The sequence below is a fragment of the Rhinoraja longicauda genome, chromosome 17 (assembly GCF_053455715.1).
Source record: "Rhinoraja longicauda isolate Sanriku21f chromosome 17, sRhiLon1.1, whole genome shotgun sequence".
NCBI classification, from domain to species: domain Eukaryota; kingdom Metazoa; phylum Chordata; class Chondrichthyes; order Rajiformes; family Arhynchobatidae; genus Rhinoraja; species Rhinoraja longicauda.
The window spans coordinates 10,800,307-10,806,485 of record NC_135969.1 but is presented as its reverse complement, the minus strand read 5'-3'; positions in this window follow the sequence as shown (position 1 = coordinate 10,806,485).

Sequence of the window (6,179 nt, the reverse complement as noted above, 5' to 3'; positions counted from 1 at the left end):
CGCGCCTGGTGACGCGGATGTGCCTGGTTCAGTGAACGCGCCTGGTGACGCGAACGCGCCTGGTTCAGTGAACGCGCCTGGTGACTGAAACCTGCCTGACGCAGGGAGCGCGCCCAATCCCCATTGAAGCTGAGGTTTAGGATGAAAGATGTTAACTTGAAGTAAATCCAGCAGCGGTCTCTATGGAGTCAAATCAAATCAAATCAAATTGCTTTTATTGTCATTCAAAAATAAATTTGAACGAAATAGTCGTTACCACGCAGTCACAAACAATAAAGAGCACAAGACACACAACCACACAAGTTTAACACAGACAACCATCACAGTGATCCCTCCAGGCACACCCTCACTGTGATGGAAGGCAAAGAAAAGTATTATCTCCTCCTCCGTTCCTCTCCCACGGTCAGGAGTCAAACTGCTGCCTCGAGGCGATCGAGGCTCCCGACTCCCATAGCCCTCGCCAGGCGATGGAAGGTCCCAGGCCGAGCCGAGCAGGCCGATGATGGTCCTGAGCCCCCACCGGGCGATGGAAAGTGCCGTAGCCGAGCCACGCAGGGCGTTGAAGGTCCTGCGAACGGGTCGATCGAGCCTCGAGGTTCGGGGTGGTCAAAGCTGCTACAGCTGGAGCTCCCGAAAGCCGGTCGCCAGCCAGGGACCTAGCGAGGGAAGGCGATCAACCGGAAGTAGTTGTGCACGTGGGCACGAACGACGTCGGGAGGAAGAGGAAGGAGCTACTGTAACGTGAGTTTAGAGAGTTAGGAAGGAGACTGAGAAGTAGGATGTCGAGGGTGGTTATCTCTGGATTGCTACCTGTACCTCATGCTGGTGAGGGCAGGAACGGGGATATGAATGTATGGCTGAGGGGCTGGTGCAGGGAGCAGGGATTTAGATTTCTAGACCACTGGGATCTCTTCTGGGGTAGTGGTGACCTGTACAAAAGGGACGGGTTACACCTTAACAGCAGGTGGACCAATATTCTGGCAGGCAGGTTTGCTAGTGCTACACGTGTGGGTTTAAACTAAGTAGTGGGGGGGAGGGGTTGACAAATTGGGAATATGAAGATGGAGTTAAAGGGGAAGCGAATACAGGAGAAATTGCAAAGGACTCTCGAATAAATGGGAAGGAAAATTCTAGATGGGATAAGAGAGTAAGGTCAGGGCCAATGGTGACCGGTGTGAGAGGGAAGGTGAATACTAAAGTTAGTGTTGTATTTAAATGCGCGAAGCATTAAAAATAAAGTGGATGAGCTTGAGGCTCAGTTAGACATTGGCAAGTATGATGTTGTGGGAATTACAGAGACATGGCTACAAGAGGACCAGGGCTGGGAACTGAATATTCAGGGGTACACAACGTATAGAAAAGACAGACAGGTGGGCAGAGGGGGTGGGGTCGCTCTGTTGGTAAGGAATGATATTCACTCCCTTGCAAGGGGTGACATAGAATCAGGAGATGTAGAATCAGTATGGATAGAAATGAGGAATTGTAAGGGTAAAAAGACCCTAATAGGAGTTATCTACAGGCCCCCAAACAGTAGCCTCGACATAGGGTGCAAGTTGAATCAAGAGCTAAAATTGGCATGTCGCAAATGTAATGCTACGGTGGTTATGGGAGATTTCAACATGCAGGGAGACTGGGAAAATCAGGTTGGTACTGGACCCCAGGAAAGGGAGTTTGTGGAATGCCTCTGAGATGGATTCTTAGAACAGCTTGTATTGGAGCCTACCAGGGAGAAGGCAATTCTGGATTTAGTGTTGTGTAATGAACCTGATCTGATAAGGGAACTCAACGTAAAAGAGCCATTAGGAGGCAGTGATCACAATATGATAAGTTTTACTCTACAAATTGAGAGGGAGAAGGGAAAATCGGAAGTGTCAGTATTACAGTATAGCAAAGGGGATTACAGAGACATGAGGCAGGAGCTAGCCAGATTTGACTGGAAGGAGGCCCAAGCAGGGAAGACGGTGGAACAGCAATGGCAGGTATTCCTGGGAATAATGCAGAAGTTGCAGGATCAATTTATCCCAAAGAGGAGGTAAGATTCTAAGGTGAGTAAGAGGCACCTGTGGCTGACAAGGGAAGTCAGGGACAGCATAAAAATAAAAGAGAAGTATAACATAGCAAAGAAAAGTGGGAAGCCAGAGGATTGGGACTCTTTTAAAGACCAGCAGAAGATAACTAAAAAGGCAATACGAGGAGAAAAGATGAGGTACGAGGGTAAGCTAGCCAATAATATAAAGGAGGATAGTAAAAGCTTTTTTAGGTATGTGAAGAGGAAAAAAGTAGTCAAGGCAAATGTGGGTCCCTTGAAGACAGAAACAGGGGAATTTATTATGGGGAACAAGGAAATGGCAGACGAGTTGAACCGGTAGTTTGGATCTGTCTTCACTAAGGAGGATACAAACAATCTCCCAGATGTTCTAGTGGCCAGAGATCCGAGGGTGATGGAGGAACTGAAGGAAATTCACATTAGGCAGGAAATGGTGTTGGGTAGACTGATGGGACCGAAGGCTGATAAATCCCCAGGGCCTGATGATCTGCATCCCAGGGTACTTAAGGAGGTGGCTCTAGAAATCGTGGATGCATTGGTGATCATTTTCCAATGTTCTATAGATTCAGGGTCAGTTCCTGTGAATTGGAGGGTAGCTAATGTTATCCCACTTTTTAAGAAAGGAGGGAGAGAGAAAACGAGAAATTATAGACCAGTTAGTCTGACATCAGTGGTGGGGAAGATGCTGGAGTCAATTATAAAAGACGAAATTGCGGAGCATTTGGATAGCAGTAACAGGATCGTTCCGAGTCAGCATGGATTTACGAAGGGGAAATCATGCTTGACTAATCTTCTGGAATTTTTTGAGGATGTAACTAGGAAAATTGACAGGGGAGAGCCGGTGGATGTGGTGTACCTCGACTTTCAGAAAGCCTTCGACAAGGTCCCATATAGGAGATTAGTGGGCAAAATTAGAGCACATGGTATTGGGGGTAGGGTACTGACATGGATAGAAAATTGGTTGGCAGACAGAAAGCAAAGAGTGGGGATAAATGGGTCCCTTTCAGAATGGCAGGCAGTGACTAGTGGGGTACCGCAAGGCTCGGTGCTGGGACCACAGCTATTTACAATATACATTAATGATTTGGATGAAGGGCTTAAAAGTACCATTAGCAAATTTGCAGATGATACAAAGCTGGGTAGCAGTGTGAACTGTGAGGAAGATGCTATGAGGTTGCAGGGTGACTTGGACAGGTTGTGTGAGTGGGCGGATGCATGGCAGATGCAGTTTAATGTGGATAAGTGTGAGGTTACCCACTTTGGTGGTAAGAATAGGAAGTCAGATTATTATCTGAATGGTGTCAAGTTAGGAAAAGGGGACATACAACGAGATCTGGGTGTCCTAGTGCATCAGTCACTGAAAGAAAGCATGCAGGTACAGCAGGCAGTGAAGAAAGCCAATGGAATGTTGGCCTTCATAACAAGAGGAATTGAGTATGGGAGCAAAGAGGTCCTTCTGCAGTTGTACAGGGCCCTAGTGAGATCACACCTGGAATACTGTGTGCAGTTTTGGTCTCCAAATTTGAGGAAGGATATTCTTGCTATTGAGGGTGTGCAGCGTAGGTTTACTAGGTTAATTCCCGGAATGGCGGGACTGTCATATGTTGAAAGACTGGAGCGACTAGGCTTGTATACACTGGAATTTAGAAGGATGCGAGGGGATCTTATCGGAACATATAAGATTATTAAGGGGTTGGACACGTTAGAGGCAGGAAATATGTTCCCAATGTTGGGGGAGTCCAGAACCAGGGGCCACAGTTTAAGAATAAGGGGTAGGCCATTTAGAATGGAGATGAGGAAAAACTTTTTCAGTCAGAGAGTTGTAAATCTGTGGAATTCTCTGCCTCAGAAGGCAGTGGAGGCCAATTCTCTGAATGCATTCAAGAGAGAGCTAGATAGAGCTCTTACGGATAGCGGAGTCAGGGGGTATGGGGAGAAGGCAGGAACGGGGTACTGATTGAGAATGATCAGCCATGATCACATTGAATGGTGGTGCTGGCTCGAAGGGCCGAATGGCCTACTCCTGCACCTATTGTCTATTGTCTAGTGTGCGGGACCGTGCTAGTGGACGGGGTGATCGCTGGTCGGCGCGGACATGGTGGGTTGAAAGGCCTGTTTCCATGCTGTATCTCTAAAGTCTAAGGTAGACTGAGACGGAGATGAGGAGGAATTTCTTTAGCCAGAGAGTGGTGAATCTGTGGAATTCACTGTGGAAGCCAAGTCAATGGGTATTTTTTTAAAGCAGGGATTGGTATGTTCTTGATTAGTAAAGGCATCAAAGGTTATGGGGAGATGTCAGGAGAATAGGGTTGATAGGGAAAAATGGGGGAGCAGACTTGACGGGCTGAATGGCCTAATTCCGCTCCTATGTCTTATGGCCTTTTGTAAATTAATTGCACTACTTTTACACACACAAGAATCATCAGCCGCCCATGCAGTGTTTCCTGATGATGTGGTCTACCAATGCACTGCCCGTGGGTTCTGAATCACAGCATCCAGTTTCCCAGCTATTCAAAGTAAATTAATTGTGTGCATCTGGGAACATCACACAGACAAGGCGGCAAAGTTGCTGCCTTACAGTGAATGCAGCGCCGGAGACCCGGGTTCCATCCCGACTACGGGTGCTGTCTGTATGGAGTTTGTACGTTCTCCACGTGACATGCGTGGGTTTTCTCCGGGTGCTTCGGTTTCCTCCCACACTCCAAAGATGTACAGGTTTGTAGGTTAATTGATTTGGTGTAAATGTAAATTGTCCCTAGTGTGTGTATGACAGTGCTAGTGTGCGGGGATTGCTGGTCGGCGCGGACTCTGTGGGCCAAAGGGCCTATTTCCGCACTGTATCTCTGAACTAAACACCATAGGGTAGGAAAGATACAGCATGGAAGCAGGCCCTTTGGCCCATCAGGTTCACACAGACCATCAACCACCCATTTACACTAAACCTATACTGATCATGTGTTTCTATCAATTTCATCACTCGCCTACACATTTGGGGACAATTTACAGCAGTCAATGAACCTACATTTATTTGGGATGTGGGAGGAAACCAGAGTGCTCAGAAGAAACCCACATGGTCAAGGGAAGAATGTGCGAACTCCACACTGACAGCATCCATGGTCAGGACTAACCGCCGGGTCTCTGGCACTATGAGACAGCAGCTCTACTGTGTCATCATCATGACATAGCATGGACGCAGATCCTAAATAGACAGAGCTTATGTATTCCATGCTGCCTTTAAACTCCCGAAGCCTGTATTTTCCACCCTAACGTTAAACCCTCTCCAGCACATCAGTTAAACTCAGTGTCCTGTATTATTCATGCTGCCTTTAAATGCATGGGATCCAGTAGATTCCAAGCTGCCTTTAAACTTAGGAGCCCGACTCCCATGCTTCCTTTAAACTCGCAGGGACTTTATCTTATGCATTCCTTTAAGCCTCAGGGACTCTTTTTTTCTCACATTCCATTAAATGTAAAGGTGTGTGTCTTTCCAGGTGCCTTTAAACTCACATGGCTTCTGTCTCTTCCAAACCATTGTACTCCTGGGACCCCTGTCTTCTTTTAAAAGTTCACAGGGTTTTTTTAAGCTTCCTTGAAACTTGCAGGGCGCCATCTACTGCACTCCCTGTAAACACATGGGCTTTATGTTTCTCATACTGTCTTTAAAATTGTGGGGCATCGATCCTCCTGCTTATCTCAAGGGATCTCCCATCCTACAGAATCACTAGGCAATATCATGCCCATTGCATCTGCTTAATATCGATCCTGTCATATGAAACTCAATGCCCACATGAGATGAATTTATCATTCCATGTTGACTCTCAGGTGCTAATCTAGCATCTATCTTTTTTTCTTTAAAGGGGTGCTGCTTTAATTCCTTGTGAATTTGATCTCCCAGATCCATCTGCTCTTAAACCACTCAAACGCCTCCGACTGAAACATTCAGCCAAGTTTTATTTAACCCTCCTGTGAAATGTATAGATGTGAAAATTATATGGAGCCGCTGTGGAGGTTTGATGTGCTACTGACTAGCAATTAGCAGTACACTCATCCTGCAATTGCAAGCAGGAAGGATAGTCACTTTCTCACAACCAATAGAGAAATAATAATTCAACATTTTATTTCACATTATCCA